Source organism: Gopherus flavomarginatus, chromosome 9 (genome assembly GCF_025201925.1).
Source record: "Gopherus flavomarginatus isolate rGopFla2 chromosome 9, rGopFla2.mat.asm, whole genome shotgun sequence".
Classification (NCBI taxonomy): Eukaryota; Metazoa; Chordata; order Testudines; family Testudinidae; genus Gopherus; species Gopherus flavomarginatus.
Genome location: NC_066625.1, coordinates 32,502,430 through 32,518,457, shown reverse-complemented (window position 1 = coordinate 32,518,457; position 16,028 = coordinate 32,502,430). Strand labels below are relative to the sequence as shown.

Below are 16,028 nucleotides of genomic sequence, written 5' to 3'. Positions count from 1 at the left end.
GAATTTCTTTCAGGGCATACGAAAATATTCTGAAAAAACTTCCAATTAACATTAAAATCAAGAATATAACTTAATCAAGCATGGACAACTTTCAATACAATCAACTGTCATTACAGATTACGAAATTCCCCTCCAGTCCTGGAGAGATTTGACAGTGCCTTAGCACTTTTAACAGACAAGCATTTTGCACATTCATTAGGTTAAATTAACAATATACTTCAGTGAAATTAAAATCATAATGCACAGATAATCATAATACAGTCATTCCCAGAATATTTTGCACTATTTCTCAATTACACTCCTGTAATAAATGAGCATAATGTAAAAATTGTGTGTATTGTACAGCACTACTAAATATATCATTATACTTCATGGAATGGAAGGTATTTACTGACACTTCATGTAAGTTAACAAACATCATTTGCTGCCGGCCTTGAGAACATTTCTAGTCACCATCAGATGATGAGAAACAATCAAATAATATTTTTAAAAGTAATCTGGATCAACGTGGTGCAGAAGGTGTGTGTTTATGGAGGCAGGAGTAGAAGTGTACAACCCCGGTACCTAATTTTGTAATAAATCAGTATAACTTAAATTCTTTAAAGATACTAACAAAAGTTTTGTGTTACAAAATAATACTGTGATCTCAAAAACCTGAATGCTGTAAAGCTGCAGCTGTCTTATAAATCACTTGTTTAGATGGACTAACTCAATTGCATATGAAAATATGCCAAGAAAAATAATTACAAAATAAAAGCCTCTCTCACAAAGCTCACCCCACACAAAGGACTACATCTTTCAGACCACTTTCCCACTTCTGTTGCTCCCGAGCTGAAAAAATATAGCTAGAAGGTGCCCTTGCTGGTCTTCAAGACACTAAACAGTTTGTATGTCATCACAAAACAAAACAAAACAAAGTGGGAAACAACCAGGTTAACTGATTTTAATTCCTAGATAATTGCGTGTTTCAACTGTTTTCTGAGATCATGAGGCCAAGATATACTGTTACTCATTACACCTACTGGATCAAAACACATACAACATTCCGTTGCTATTCTGAGGTTTTCCTTAACACCTGTAATTTAGTGTATTATTTCATACTATGCCCTATTTACAGTATGTTTCTCGTTCATCACTAGAACAATGAGGCCATGGAATTAATCTGATTTTCACAATGAAGATCCTAAAGTTCCCAGCACCTAAACATCCAACATAACGTTTCAACCTTTTCATTGAGTTGAACCCCACGCTCCGAAACTGACACACGAGCCATTTTGCTCCAAGTTGCAAGCAAGGCTCCATTTCTCACGCCCTAACACACCCTGAGCATTTCAACTCCGGGGAAAGCTTGAAGGCACTTCTGTAAATCACCATGCCTGGTGACGCTGGGCACAGCCCAGGTACATGGTGCGGAGACACATGCACTGTCTGAGGCCCCGATCCCGGCGGCTACGTGCTGTTCCGGCGCGGATCGAGGCCTTGGTGCCCAGACCCTGGATTTTCACCCTGTAATCCCAGATAATGATCCTCCCCCGCGCTGCCCAGGGGCTCGCGAGTGGGCTGCTCTTTCGCCCTGCTGCTGGCCAGTGCCCCGGGCTCGGAGGCTCCCGCAGCCCCGGGCCAGCCCGCCCGGCAGCGCGCTGCGGCACTGACAGGAGCCATGGCTCCGCCTGAGCGAGCGGGGCCCGGGACCCTCGCGGGCCGAGCCGGCGCTCCGCGGGGAGCCTGGCTGCCCGCACTCGCCGGGGACCCCGGGAGCCCGACCCCCCTCCTCCCGCCGGAGCCCAGCGCCCGCAGGCGGATCCCGCACGCCCGGCCCGCTCCCCTCCCAGCGCGGCGGCCTAGCGCCGGCTCGGAGCTGGCCGGTCCCGGCGGCCCCACAATGGGGCGGCCTCCCCGGCTCAGCCCCGCGGCCTCGGCGCAGCACGGCCGGGGCCTGGCTCCGGCCGCTCCCGCTCGCTCACCCGCTCGGAGCAGCCGCGGCGCGGGGCCCGGTCCATGCGGCTCAGCAGTGGCGGCGGCCGGAGGCCGCAGGCGGCGGCCGCGGGGAAGCAGCACAAGGCGGGCGGCCCGGGACCCCCATGGCCGCAGCCGCTCGGTCTGGCGGCGACACGGAGAGCAGCGAGCCCCGCACGGCTCAGCCTGCGCCGCGGCTCCAACCCAGCAGCTGCCGGGAGAGACCGGCTCCGCCGCGCCCCCCGCGCCTCCGCCCGGTACTGCGGGCGCCGCGCCGCGCCGCGCCAGGAGAGCCAGAGCCAGAGCCAGAGCCAGGGGGCGCAGGAGGGCCCCGGCGGCGTATTGCGTCGTGCTCAGGAGAGGAGAGAGCCAAACCTGGAGCCTCCAGAGCTGCTGACCGTGCCCTCCGTGCAGGCCGGGCTGCACGCCTCCTGCCCCTTTCCCACCGCAGGGAACGAAGCATTTCCAAATTTGGCAGCAGCGCTCTGCAGAGGCCAGCTCAGTTTCCCGGGTCATTTTAAAAAGAGGATATTTACCAACTTTGCAAGACAAACGCATACAGCTGCTCCTTTCAGACCCATGGTCCTGGCCAGTCTAACCTCTGGGGTTCTTCTAAACAAACACCCGCACTCTGGTAACATCGCTGCCACAAGCCACTTTAAAAATTAAATACAAAGAGCTTATCCCCTTATCCATTGTAACCTCATCAGTCTCCAGTAAGAAAAGCCATCAGAACTCTTAGCTCCATCACTATCTTCCCATTTGCCATGCTACAGGGACAGTTACCTCTGCAGCAGCTGCAAACTCTCTGTTCTAATAAGGAACTGCTTCCAAGTCCAACTCTTTTCTCCTGCCTCCAATCCTACGCCCTGTGAGTAAGAAGGGACCAGGAAATGGGGGAGAGTGAAGGTCACATCATCAGAGGCCCAAGTCTGTACCTTTGCTGCACCTCGAGGGTTTGCCAGATGAAAGCCCTTGTCTACCAGGCCAGATTAAGGCACAAAAGGCCAGTGCCTAGGGCTTTAGCTCCTGGACTCATGTGATTACATCAGAATCTCAGTTTTCATAAACACAAAAAGTTAACTTCTAGCCCTCCTGGTTGGGTAGAATAGTTTGTAAACAGGACGCAAGAGTAACTGATGTTATGTTACTTGCCTGAGTTTGCTGAGAGCCTGACCTAGTAGCTCTGATGAGGAGGAGGAACTGATCCATACACTACGTTATCTCTGAGACACACTGCTCTGAGGGGCTTGGCCCACACACCTCAGGTGCTGGGACAAGAACAGGGGAACCACTGCTGTCACCTCTGCTGCTCCCAAAGGGAAGAGGACCCTGCTACTGCTTCTAGGCAGGGAGAAGTGGGCCCCATACTGCTGCCTCTCTGGGCACAGAACTGGGGGATATCTGTCATTGCTACTACAAGTGGGGAGATGGGGCCACAGGGGCCTGATGTGGTGCCATTCCTAAAGGCCCAGATTGCTTTCATCCAGCCCAGCCCTTCTGGGGGACCTGAATAAAGTGACCACCTTTGCTGGATGGAAATAAGGGAAAACCATGTGAAAAATAAGGAACAATGCTTTATTTTAAGGGACGTTTTAGGAAAACAGCATTTCCATGAGCATATGTATTTTTCTCTCATGTACATTTCTACTGCCTTCAAGCATACCATGCAATTAGTATAAGCTTCGATGTTGTGTAAAATGGTACTTATCAGTTTTAATACATTTCAGTACATGTTAAAATAAAGGAGGGGTGGTCCCCATAGACCTGAGGAAGTCTGTTGGGTTGAGACTCAGCCATTGGGCTTCACAAATGAGAAAGAAAGAGGCTGGGGATTTGGACAGAGTGGATAGTGGGAGAGACCCTTTTCCTCATAGCAGAGCTAGTTCTATGGCCCCAGTGGACAGCCTGGTTCCTGATTCAATCAGCTCTAATCCCAACCACAATGGTTTTTCCTTTTTTCCCTTTTATTTTTATGATTGTTCCTTCAACTGAAACTACCATAAAACTCAAAAAAACCCAAAAAATCAATATGTTTAGGAACCTGCAGAAAGACCATGGAACAGGGGCGCCAGCTACCCACTGGGACTGGGGGGCTGGAATCTTCCAAGGAGATGGGAACTAGTTGGTGACAGGGGCCCGGCTGTCATCCAAGAGCACCACTACTCAGCCCTGCTCTCTAGCCCTGCCCTGCTGCCAATCTGTGTTATCCATGTCCCCCTTAAGGAGCGTTGCTGTGCCAGTGAACAGGAGGGGAAGCTGGCCTGTAAGGAGGCATGGGAGGCCCCAGAGCCCTGCAGTAATGTGAGTAACTATCACCACTGATGCCTAAAGAGTGATATTAATAAGTGAAATCAATTGTTCAGCCCTTTTATGATCCAGTGCTAGAAACAGCCCTCTCTCCATAATGACCACAACAAAAGTAGGGCAAAACAGGTGGCATGCCTTCCCACCACCACCACAACCTGCCTTATCAAGCTGCTGCTCCCAAGTGGGTCAAAATTCTCATACAGCACCTTAGCATTCAGCCTCAATGCAGTACCCTCCTCAGCATGCTGGGAATACAGGCAGAAATGAAGCAACCAGTAGCTGTGACTGACCCAGAGAGCACGTGGGTTCTGTTCCCCTACTGAAAGGGGTGCAAGTGACTCAGCTGAAATGCTAGCTTGATTGGGTGACTCAAATCCCAAGGGCAGGGGCATAAAACAGTCTGTCCTTTTTCTCCCATTTATTCTGAACAGAGTAACCCAAGCCAGAAATAATCCCTTGGAAAGGTTCTGGCCAGAACAGTGCCCAGGAAAGGCTCACTCTTCAAAGACTTCTGTCTGCAGAGCTGAATCTGGGAAAGGATGTCTTAGTTTGAAACTGAAATACTGGTGTGGTTCCCAAAGTTCAGTAGCCAACAGGTTTTAATGCTATGTATTTACCTGAAAAATATTCCAAGCCTTCCATTCGTGTCAGTGGATGAAGGGGTGTAGATACTTGCCTTAGGAGTTGCTCTTTTCAGGTCAAACAGCTAGAACTGGTTGAAAAAACACAGTAGGTATTGTCTCTGATTTCCCTACTCAGCTGAAATAAATTCTGTAGCCAGAGTCAACATGTGAAATCACCAAGAGGTGGTGCTACAGGGAGTGCAATGCGAAAAAACAGCTTTAAGTATAACTCTTGAGAAAGGCATAATAGGAATCATGTCCTACCTAGATAGAGACTGGTGTTAACTGTATGTTACCACCATTAAATTCATAATGTTTCCAGGCTCAGGAAGAGTTCTGTACCACATTTTGCAAAAGCACAGAATGGAAGCTCTGTGCCCATCACTCAAGCATGAGGGTGGGGGTTGTTAGCTCAAGTCTCTGCTGCTTACCATGTATTCATGGCTGAATTAGAGTTGCCAGGCATCGGGTTTTCAACCAGAAAGCCCAGTCGTAAAGGGACCCTGGCAGCTCCAGTCAGCACTGCCGACCAGGCCGTTAAAAGTCTGGTTGGCAGCACAGCGGGGGGGTCGGGGCTAAGGCAGGCTCCCTGTCTGCCCTAGCTCCGAATGGCTCCCAGAAGCGGCCGCCAGGTCCCTGCAGCCCCTAGGGCCATGGGCACTCAGGGAGGCTCCGTGCGCTGCCCTCGTATCTGCAGGTGCTGCCACTACAGCTCCCATTGGTTGTGGTTCCCAGCCAATGAGACCTGCAGGGGCGACACCTGCGGGCACAAGGGCAATGCATGGAGCCTCCCTGGATGCCCATGGGCCTAGGGGCCACAGGGACCTGGGGGCTGCTTCCTGGGAGCCGGGGTAAGTGCCGCCAGAACCCCGCACCCCAACCCCCTGCCCCAGCCTGGGGTGAGAGTGAGAGAGGCTCTGGGAGAGTGAGCATGGAGGGAGGGGGGATGGAGCAAGTTAGAGTGGGGCCTCAGAGAAGGGGCGGGCATGTTCAGTTTGTGCCTTTAGAAAGTTGGCAATCTTAGAGTGAATAAAGCTTTTCCTGTTTAAAATGTGACTCTTCTCTGAAAAATAACTATACAAAAGTCCCATTCTGACTCAGCAAACCAGCTATCTGGTACGTTCCAGTGTTGCCAAACCTAAAAGTTCAAAAATCCTGTGATAGTGCCCCCAAAATCATGAATGGCTTAGAAACAGAGAGATTTGATGTGTAGGGTCTGTTTTCTGATGTTTGAATTCCCAAGAGGAATCGCCCCTTTGTGTGTATTCACACATGTGTGCCTGGGAGTGCACATTTGTAGGTATGCGTAGGCATGTGTGTATGTGCATGCACATAGGCACATTTCAGGGAATGTAATCTGAAATATAAAAACTACACACATGGCAGGTCCCTCATCCAGTACTCCTCACTGGCAGGAAGAGTCCTTCTTGAGCAGATACCCTACACCTTCCCCTGCTCTCTTCCAGGGGCTTTCAGCAGCTCTTTCCCCTAAGTACTGCCCCCAAACTTGCTCTCTAGAATCACAGAATCATAGACTATCAGGGTTGGAAGGGACCTCAGGAGGTATCTAGTCCAACCCCCTGTTCAAAGCAGGACCAATTCCCAACTAAATCATCCCAGCCAGGGCTTTGTCAAGCCTGACCTTAAAAACCTTAAAGGAAGGAGATTCCACAACCTCCCTAGGTAACCCATTCCAGTGCTTCACCACCCTCCTAGTGAAAAAGTTTTTCCTAATATCCAACCTAAACCTCCCCCACTGCAACTTGAGACCATTACTCCTCATTCTGTCATCTGGTACCACTGAGAACAGTCTAGATCCATCCTCTTTGGAACCCCTTTTCAGGTAGTTGAAAACAGCTATCAAATCCCCCCTCATTCTTCTCTTCTGCAGATTAAACAATCCCAGTTCCTTCAGCCTCTCCTCATAAGTCCTGTGTTCCAGCCTCTTAATCATTTTTGTTACCCTCCGCTAGACTCTTTCCAATTTTTCCACATCCTTCTTATAGTGTGGGGCCCAAAACTGGACACAGTACTCCAGATGAGGCCTCACCAATGTCAAATAGAGAGGATGATCACATCCCTCGATCTGCTGGCAAGGCCTCTACTTATACAGACCAAAATGCCGTTAGCCTTCTTGGCAACAAGGGCACACTGTTGATTCATATCCACCTTCTCGTCCACTGTAACCCCTAGGTCCTTTTCTACAGAACTGCTGCCTAGCCATTCAGTCCCTAGTCTGTAGCAGTGCATGGGAGTCTTCCATCCTAAGTGCGGGACTCTGCACTTGTCCTTGTTGAACCTCATCAGGTTTCTTTTGGTCCAATTCTCTAATTTATCTAGGTCCCTCTGTATCCTATCCCTACCCTCCAGCGTATTTACCACTCCTCCCAGTTTGCTGTTCTCTACCCAGAGAAGTTTCCCTTTCTCCATCTTGCTCCCCACTAGGCCACTGGCCCTGTCTAATTCTCCCTTCTGCCCCCATTCCAAGCCTTGCAGTTATTTCCTTTCCCACCAATGGGCTCAGTTCCCTTTCCAGCACTCTCCATCCTATGGACAGCGTTTCTGATCCCTGCCCAGCTCCCTCCTAGGACAATGCCCCTGCTTCCTCTCCTGCCTCTCCTTTTAGGGGATGAAGAGATGCAGAGAGATGGAGAGGATAAATGTGGTGTTTAGAGCAACTGCCTGTGTGCCATTCAGTGCAAATTACATAATTAGCTAATTTACATGTAACAATGCAATATCAATCCCAGGCAAAAAAAGAATGGAAAAACTTATATGGGATTAAATTGATGAAGAATTACAGGATAGGAATAGAATTAATGCCAGTCAACATGGCTTTATCGAAAGTAGGGCTTGTCTAACAACTCGGATTTCATTCTTTGATGAGCTATTACAAGTTTGGACGATAAAGGTAACTGCATCGATGCAAATAACGTAGACTTTTGTGAGGCAATTGACTTAGCACCACACGGCAGTCCGATAAATAAAGTATACAATATCAATAAGCACGTGTTAAATTGATTAAGAACTGGCAGCTAACTGACAGAGCTCAAACAGTAGTCGTGAAGGGGGTCAGCATGCAATGTGGGTGTTGATAGTGGGGTTTGACAGGGGTCAGTACTAGACCTGATGCTGTTCCACTTTTCATCTGTGATCTGGAAATAAATATGAAATCACTGCTGATCAAGTTTGCAGATGACAAAGATTGGCGGTGTGGAAAATAATGAGGAGGAGCTGGAAGAATTTGGATCACATTTTAAAATGCAGTTGAAAAATTGCAGGAGAGCTGGAGAAAATGCCTTACAGTGAAAGCTTGTCAAAAAGGAGATTGAAAGGGGACTTGATTACAGTGTATAAGAACCTTTGTGAGGAGATGGGATAGGGTGTGTACACCACAAAGGCCCTGAAGGGGTTTATGTGGGCCTGAGAGGCCAATTAACATACCTGGCAGCACCTGCAAGAGAGAGAAAGCCAGGCTGCATCCATATTGAAGCCCAGCTGGGAAGGGGGTGGGTTGTGATTATAAAGCCTGGAAGTTTGTAACAGAAAAGGGCTGGGCTAATGTCTGACCTCCAAGTGAAGTCACTCTGGAAACTGAAGAAGAGTCTATTGGAGAGGGAGAAGGGGAGGAGGAGAAAGAAAAAATAAAAAAAAGAGTAGAAGCAGATGACAATATTGGCAAAACAGCAAAGCTGAGAAAGGAAATAAATCAGAGTGTTATAACTGTAAGATCCCTAGCCAAAGAAATAAAAGACAGAGATGTTAACCCTGTGAAAGTAGCTGACTGGATTGAAAAGAAGCATAGAGAATACCGTAAAAGCCAGTAGGCTGCACCATGGGGTTCTTTTAGTTGAAGGTAAAAACAAAGAGAAGGCTGATAAACTGCTAACAATGAAAATACTAAGGAAAGTTAAAATAAGTTGCCAGCTACCAAAGTATTTGACTGAAACAAAGGGCGTAGTCTATGGACTGCCATTAGAACTGCCCAATGAGGATAGAATAAAAAGCATAAGACCAGGGCCGTCCCTAGCCATTTGAGTGCCCTACGCAGTCCCCTCATGGGGGAGGAGGGGGTTGTGTGGGGCCCAGGCCTCCCCCCCAGGGTCTGTGGGGGGCCACTTTTGGGGGGCCCACAGGCCCAGAGTGGCCCAGGGGATTAGCGGGGGGCTGGGAGCAGACCGCTCTGCTTCCCTCACTCTGGCCCCATCCATGTCGCTCAGGAGAGGGGACTTGGGGGAAGGGATCCCCCACTCACCGGCAGCAGTGGGAAGTGGAGCAGCCTGGCCCCAGCCCACTGTACTCTGCCAGCTCCCAGCCGTGGTGCTCCACTTCCCGCAGCTGGTGAGAGCTGGAGGCGGTCCTTTTCCCAACCTGAGCGACATGGCTGGGGCTGAGGCTGGGGCCAGGGCAAGTGAAGTGGAGCGGGCTGGGGCTGTGTCTCTCTGCTTCCCGCTGCTGGCGAGTGTGGGGGGGGGGATCCTTTCCTTGTCCTCACCAGCGGTGGGAAGCAGAGCGCCGTGGTTGGGAGCTGGTGGAGCAGAGTGGGCTGGGGCTGGATTGCTCTGCTTCCCAGCACTGCCGTGAGTGCAGGGTTGCTGGGGGAAGAGGTGGAATGGGGGCAGGGTGGGGGTGGAGCAGGAGGGAAGGGTAAGAGGCAGGGTGGAGGGAGTTGTTCAGGGCCCCACACCCCCCTAGGGACGGCCATGCTCCTTGCAGCGGGGGCCGGCCGAGGGATAGGGCTGCTTGCCAGGGCTGGTGCTGCCAAGTATGTGCCATACGCATCTGCCTAGGGCACCATGACGTTTGGGGCAATTTGATGCCTCAAATTTTATGGTGCCCTATGCAGTTGCGTATGCTGCATATGTCTAAGGATGGCCCTGAAGAGGAAAAGATAAAATGTTAGTAAATCGGTGATTGCAGTAATTAGTAAATGAGGAAGAGAAAGCAAGCCACTAACAGTAAAGATGATTACATGCAAGAGAGGGATGCTGAGAAAGTTATAATATCTTTAGAACTAAGCTATCAATCTCCCCCTATTCCCCCTCAGGTGTTGTAAGTGCCAATGATACAGGCATGTAGCAGCTGTTTGTGAAGGGAAAACAAGATGCTGTAAATGTGGGGGAGAGCATTCCTGTGAAAAATTCATAGAAAAGGATAGAGTTCAAATGTAGTAATTGCAGTAGTCATCATATAGAGGGTGTATTGCAGCAAGGCAAGCTAAAGAGAGAAAGAATATTAATAACATTTCTTATGCTAAAGCTGTAAGGAGACTCTAAGCATCAGTGGAGAAGGAAGAGAAAATCAGAACAGAAAAAAGAGGAATTGTGAACACAGCATCATCCTATAAAAATGCGATAAACACTGTGAAAGGATGATCTACTAGTAGTAAAAAAAAAGTTTACCACATTTGTGACAGAAGTGATAAATTGCACATCACAAATGGGGGAAAAAGTCAGCAAACATGCAAATTATAGAATTGGGAGCCGAAAAATACCTGTATGTGAGGCTAGGTCTACTCCGGGTGTGAGGGAGGGGTGTCGACCTAAGATATGCAACTTCAGCTACGCGAATAGCATAGCTGAAATTGGTATATCTTAGGTCGATTTACCTGGCTGTGAGGATGGTGGCGAGTCGACCGTTGCCGTTTCCCCATCGACTCCGCTTCCTCCTCTCACCGCGGTGGAGTTCCGGAGTCGAGGGCAGAACAATCGGGGATCGATTTATTGTGTCTACACTAGACGCGATAAATCGATCCCCGATAGACCGATCACTACCCGCCGATCCGGCGGGTAGTGTAGACATACCCTTAGCAATCTGTCAATGGACTGTATTCATGTGGATTTGAGTGAGGTTAATGGTAAAATATGACTAGTCTGGGAATCTCAACCTTTTGTTGGAGTGCGCAGAGTTTGATAGCATGTGGGCAAGACCTAAAAGCAAATATCCTGGAAATAAAAACTAAACCAACTGTCTAATGTATCCAGGAAACATGGTTGTTTCAAAAGCTCTCTTTTAAAATTCCAGGGTATATTGCCTTTAGGCAAGACCAAAACTAGGAAGAGGAGGAGGCGTTTGTAGTTTCCCAAGGGAAAGATTAAAGTACAGAGCCACAGAGCAGTGTTCTTCAACCTTTTTACATCCAAGATCCCTTTTTGAATTTAAGGGCAACCCAGGATCTCCCCCGCCCCTTCCCGGCACCCTGCCCCGCTCACTCCATCCCCCCCTCTTCTGTTGCTCACTCTTCCCCACCCTCACTCACTTTCACCTGGCTGGGACAGGGGATTGGGGTTGGGGAGGGGTGCAGGCTCTGGACTGGGGCCAAGGGGTTCACAGTGTAGAGGGGGTTCCGGGCAGAGCCTGGGGCAATAAGTTGGGGTGCAGGAGGGGGCTCCAGGCTGGCACAGAGTGTTGGGCTGTAGGAGGGGGTATAAGGTGCTGGCTCTGGGAGCAGGCTCAGAGCTGGGGCAAGGGCTTGGAGTGCAGGAAGGGGCATGGGGTACCGAGTCTGGGAAGGGGGTTGGGGTGAGGGCTCCCACCAGGCAGCACTTACTTCAGGCCGCTCCAGGTCAGTGGCACAGCGCAGCTAAGGCAGGCTCTCTGCCTTCCCTGGCCCCATGCTGCTCCTGGAAGGGGCCAACGTGCCCCTGTGACTCCTGAGGGTGGTGGACACTGTCCCTCTCTGAAGGCACCACCCCCACAGCTCCCATTGGCCACAGTTCCCCGTTCCTGGCCAATAGCAGGTGCATGGGCGGTGCTTGCAGGCAGGAGCAGCGCACAGAGACCCCTCCCACCCAGGCCACAGTGGGCATGCTGGGCACTTCCTGGAGTGCTGTGGGACTGGGGCAGGCAGGGAGCCTGCCTTAGTGGCAGCCCCACTACACTACCAGAGATCATGATTGACTGGGAGAGTGTCCAGGATCAACCAGTTGATCATGATTGACCGGTTGGTGACCACTGCAATAGAGAATGAAGAAGCAAACCTAGCATATAATGCTGTTGAGATCCCAATGCAGACATCATATTTTCTTTAAGAATTTATAATATTTATAACCTATGTGGGAAATGAGCAAGTTCAGAGCTACAAGAAATAGTGCAGAATGCTAAAAAGATCTTATATTATATGTGGTGACCCAATAACAGTAATGATAATTCTTGTGGTAGGAAGAGAGCTTGAGACATAAGCTTTTCTATTAGAGGCCTCATATGAGGCAAGACCTGCTCACAGAATCTGGCAAGAACAGGGCTGATATTGCAGAAATACATGTTCCTAAGAAGTGCTAGCCACGGAGCACTCACACAAACAGATCCAGATATCAAGTGGTAACAGATCATCCCGATATCAAGAATGTTACAAAAACATTCCCCAAGAATAACAGGAAAACACTGATCCCTCTTAAAAGATGAGGTCAGGATGACAGTATGGAATAGAGATGTTTTGATCGAACCAACATGTACAAGGTGATAAGTGATAACTAGCCACATCAGGGGCAGTAACTATGTCAGGGGGCAATATTAACTTGTTTGTATCGGGGTATAAAAATGTATCTCAGAGGGAATATCTTTGTCTGACCTAGGGAGAAACGGAAAATCCTGCTGTTCACTGAGCTGGTCCATTGTTACAGGCATACGTGTATTAGTGGTCTGGTATAGTCTGCAGGATACAAGTACCATGCTTTGTCAACAATAAACCTTGCCGGGTGCCTTCGTCCCTCAACAAATCTTGTGGTCATTGGGCGGTTCACTCAAGGTCTGCCATTCCAGCTGTCTGTGCAGGACTGCGGCGACACACAGAGGGAATATACATGCACAGGTAAACATCTATCAACATCTAACCACAATAATAATAAATGGTGGGGCAATAAGGCAACTGATAACAATTGCACATGCTTAGAAAAGTTCATTGATGAAAACAATCTAGTGATTTTAAACAATGGCATCTCAACTAAATTTAATACATCAGATGGTAGTTTTTCTTTCTTAGACCTGGGATTTATAACAGCTGATATTGCAAATGGGAAATAGTAAAGATCTAAGATAAGGCAATCAAACAACAATTTACCAAACAAAAACAATTAGAGAAAGGACTGTGGGTGGAAGAAAGATAAGACAACAGAAATATACAGGCAAATTTTAAAAACTGAATGGAATTTAGACTAAGAGTAGTCACATCCAAGTTCTTATTGTCATCAGCAAAATTGTTAGAAGTTCTGATAATGAGAAAGCAGAAGTTTTAACAGAAACTTTCAGAGAGGTGAGTAATGATGAAAATTAAAGTGCAGGTTTTTGCCAGAGTAAAAGACAATTAATTGAAGGGAGTCATGAACTATTATTTAGGTGAGGTAAAGATGAAGATACTGTCCTGAAAGAATGGATTTTTATGTGAGAATTTGAGATGAGCTATTGACATCAGCAAGAATACATCCCCAGCTAAAATAATATATGCACAATAATATTTAAATCTCTCTGTGAAGGCATTTTGAAGTTTCTCTTGGAATTATATAATACTATATGGAGGAAAAAAAGGGTGCTACTGGTAGGACAGAAACATACAGAAGTAATTCCGATATGAACACCAGGCAAACAAGTGGATGCTTATAGACCTATTGCCCTTATGTTCTGTCTGGGTAAAACTATGGAGAGAATGGTGAATGGAAGATAGGTTGCCTATTTGGAAAACAATGGTATTACAGATAAGGTACAAGGTGGTTTTAGGAGAGGAAGATGCACCATTGATCACACTGTTAAATTAGAAGATGAAATACATGAGGCATGAAGGTTGCATGATAGCTGTCTTTCTAGATATTGAAAAGATGTATGACATGCTCTGGAGGGAAGGCTTGTTGTACAAGGTAGGTGCACTAGGATAAGAGGAAGAATGTATAGGTAGAGACTTTCTGAGTAAAAGGACCATGCAGGTCAGAGCTGGGAAAGTTATGTTGATGATATATAATATAGGGGAAAGCGTTATCAGCCCAACCTTATTTATTATGATAAGTGATCTCCCAAAACAAATAAGTGCCAGAGGCAAGTGTCACTCTATTCACAGATGATTGTGCTCTACGGGTTAGGAACAGGAATACTGAGGTGGCAGATAGGAGAATCAATCAAGAATTAGGAGAGATCTTTGACTGGGGCAATGCATGGTTCAAATTCTCCATTGCCAAAACCAAAGGACTGATCTTTACAAAAAGGAAAATTACAAAGGAATGTAAACTGTACCTGTATGGAGAACAAATAGATATAGTTAAAAAGTTTAAATTCCTAGGGGTAATATCTGATACGATCTTTCCAAAGTAATTTAATATAAACCAGGGGTAGCCAACCTGCAGCATGCAAGCTGATTTTCAATGGCACTCACATTGCCTGGGTCCTGGCCACCAGTCCGGGGGGCTCTGCATTTTAATTTAATTTTAAATGAAGCTTCTTAAATATTTTAAAAACCTTATTTACTTTACATACAACAATAGTTTAGTTATATATTATAGACTTATCAAAAGAGACCTAAAAATGTTAATGTATTACTGGCACGCGAAACCTTAAATTAGAGTGAATAAATGAAGACTTGGCACAGTACTTCAGAAAGTTTATATCAGGGGTCGGCAACCTATGTTAAAGATAAATGCACAAGAAGGATTAATCTGCATAAAAGTCTTGCTAGAAGCAGTTGGGGGGTGGATAAGAAAATGCTTCTGATAGTACACAGACCCAGAATCAAATTGGTTATTAACTACAGCTGCCATGCCTTTGGGTCAGCATCGAAATTTGAACTTAAAAAAAGATCAGATTTAATAAAAGCCCAGGCACTTTGAATTGTATGCTGTGCATTTATTATAGCACTTACATGCATGCTACGGCTAACTTCTAGTGAAATGCCAGTTAAATTACCAACGAAACTACAGGACCTAACTTTCCAGGCCAAAGTTAATGAGAATTGCAATGATTAAGGTACCAAACAAATATATAAGGACTGTTGGGAATTTGATAGGTGAACTATAGCACACTATATTAGATTGTCATATGCCATTCAAGTTAAAATGTTGATGCAGTAGCTGAAAGACAAGGAAAAAGTAAATGATGTCAAAACTCTTGGTTATGGGATAATTAGTTGTAGATGGAAAGTTGCAAATCCAAATGTGGATTTAGATTCATTTTATAAACTTAAGGATAAAAAAGAGACAAGGTATTAAAAGTGAAGCGTATATAGATGAAAAGTAGAGTTGTTTTTGTCAAATATATACAAATGGGTCCAAAAGAGAAATGACAGAGAAGGCAGTTGAAAATGCTGTAAGAAATAAAAAGATTGACACAGAAATACTCTTGAGTAATCACGAATTTAAAAGTGTAATACAGAAAAAATTAAAAGAGGAATAGCAAAAAATATTGGATTAATGAAAAAAGAGAGAGAAAATTTTTTGAATTGTGGCCCAGAGTTGAGGATTATGACCAGGAGTGGTGCCAGGGTTTTTGGCGCCCTAGGCGCAGGGCCGGCTCTAGCCATTTCGCCACCCCAAGCATGGCGGCGCACTGTGGGGGGCGCTCTGCCACTCGCCGGTCCCGCGGCTCCAGTGGACCTCCCGCAGGAGTTCCTGCAGAGGGTCCGCTGGTCCCGCGGCTCCGGTGGACCTGCCGCAGGCGTGCCTGCGGATGCTCCACCGGAGCTGCGGGACCAGCGGACCCTCTGAAGGAACGCCTGCGGGAGGTCCACCGGAGCAGCCTGCCATCCTCCCAAATCCTGGTGCCCTAGGCAACCACCTAGGTCGCCTAAATGGAAGCGCCGGCCCTGATTATGACATACTTCAGGGGATGGATAGGAAAAGTGAAGTGATTTTATTTAGAGTATTAACTGGCCATTGTGGCTTAAACAGAAGTCTTTGTCAAATAAATAGAAGAAACAATTGATCAGCTTTTATGGGTATGTAAGGGCTTTGATAAAGAAGGGAAACAGCTTTCTGAGGGATTCAAACATCTTAAGGTAACAAAAGTTACATTATGTTATTTAGTTAAAATATTGGGGAAATGGGGTAATATTAGAAAGGCATTGTTACATTACCTGAAGGATACAGGGCAGAGTGAGATAATTTCAGCCATGGATTATTTAGGAATTATTGTAGGTGGCAGCTGTAGATTACTCAGTCAAGT

The 16,028-nt window shown here is 47.2% G+C and overlaps 1 protein-coding gene across 3 annotated transcripts in view; it reads right to left on the bottom strand.

The window, feature by feature from the left end:
- AXIN1 (axin 1) overlaps positions 1 to 2,019 on the bottom strand; it is a 166,123-nt gene extending 164,104 nt beyond the window's left edge. For 2 of the 3 annotated variants that reach the window (XM_050968156.1, XM_050968158.1), the window contains exon 1: positions 1,965 to 2,019. The gene's annotated coding sequence lies outside the window, so the exon portion shown is untranslated. The remainder of the gene's footprint in view (positions 1 to 1,964) is intronic. The other variant, XM_050968157.1, reaches the window with a different exon arrangement.
- Between the last annotated feature and the right edge of the window lie 14,009 nt (positions 2,020 to 16,028).